Raw genomic sequence first — 1,266 nt, forward strand, 5'->3', positions numbered from 1 at the left:
AATAGACAGCATTTCTTAGACGGGCTCGGGTGCTTATATACTTTTACCAGCAGGGGGCACCCTGAGTCTTATTTTTAACCAAGTAGTCACTCTTGTTTTGGCAAAAGCTATGATAAACTTTTTTAATATTTGTACATCACATGGATTCTTAAAGTAGTAATGAAGTACACTTGTAACATTCTTGTCGAAACTTGAACTGAACATGTACATAGACTATTGGAAACCAATGATATGAATATGCAAGTGCTAGGATATGCCAGTATTACTGAATTAACTTATTAGTATTTATACTTGAATATGGATATTTTTGTTTTGTGCTAAGGTTCAGTTAGTGAAATTCTTGCTTAAATTTGTATGCTATTTTATCCAATTTAAAATCTCAACAAAATTAAGATGCATTTGTTACCTTGAAACACACTGCCACTTCAGTGTTTCTGTGGTTACTACCCAAATTTTTAAATAAAATGATGACATTTAATATGTACAATAAAGTTTGAAAGTTCTCCAGATTCTCCATGTTCTCCTTTAATCATGAGCCTATTTCACCGATGTGATTAATGTTGAGTAGAGTAAAGGTCTTTTGCATGATATAGACCATTCCTGTCAGATCTTGCCTGAATTTCTGATTTAACATTGCATGTGAAGGTGGAAAAGCAGTGTTATGGTTGACCCTGTGCTTCCATTAGGTTCAGCTCTCCAGTGTGTGTATACAGGCTCATAGACATTCTTTATAAGGATGGGCTGTGGATAAGGGTGCTATGGGGTTGTTCATCTGTCTTAAGTGGGGTTTCCTAAGGCTAGTCTTGTAAACATTCCACTTATATATTCCAGTATAAAGCCAGTTCTTATTGAAAATCTTTGCTTTGTTCAGTGAATGGCATTCTACTTCTCACAGATGCCCAGGTATATTCTTGGGCATTTTCATGCAAACATTAAACATCATTCAATTTCCTTTGGTTATGCTGATAAATTCTTTACCTTTTTTGGATTATTTTCTGGTTAGAAGAGCAGATTTGTTGTTCTGGAGCCTGTAACAAATCTTAGACGTTTAATGACATCAAACCTAAGCCATTTGTCTGATGCTTACATGGTGAATCAAATGGTGAACAGCCCAAGCTGTGCCTTTTCTCTTCTCTGCTTTCTTAAACTATGCTTTGAACTGATCTGAACATGCAGCAGTGAAGAACTATGAAAGCTGAGGCAGCAGTAGTCTCACAGCCATGTTTGGTGAGCACTCAGTGAGTAATTCTGGCCCTTAAGACTATA

The 1,266-nt window shown here is 36.1% G+C and overlaps 1 protein-coding gene across 4 annotated transcripts in view; it reads left to right on the forward strand.

Moving 5' to 3' along the window:
• The window catches only part of micall2b (mical-like 2b), a 21,306-nt gene extending 20,803 nt beyond the window's left edge, over positions 1 to 503 (forward strand). For all 4 annotated transcript variants that reach the window (XM_081701272.1, XM_081701271.1, XM_027006190.3 and 1 more), the window contains one exon: positions 1 to 503. This exon is cut by the window's left edge and continues 536 nt beyond it. The gene's annotated coding sequence lies outside the window, so the exon portion shown is untranslated.
• Positions 504 to 1,266: the final 763 nt, after the last annotated feature.

This window comes from Electrophorus electricus, chromosome 18, assembly GCF_041902795.1.
Source record: "Electrophorus electricus isolate QZ-2024a chromosome 18, ASM4190279v1, whole genome shotgun sequence".
Lineage (NCBI taxonomy): Eukaryota > Metazoa > Chordata > Actinopteri > Gymnotiformes > Gymnotidae > Electrophorus > Electrophorus electricus.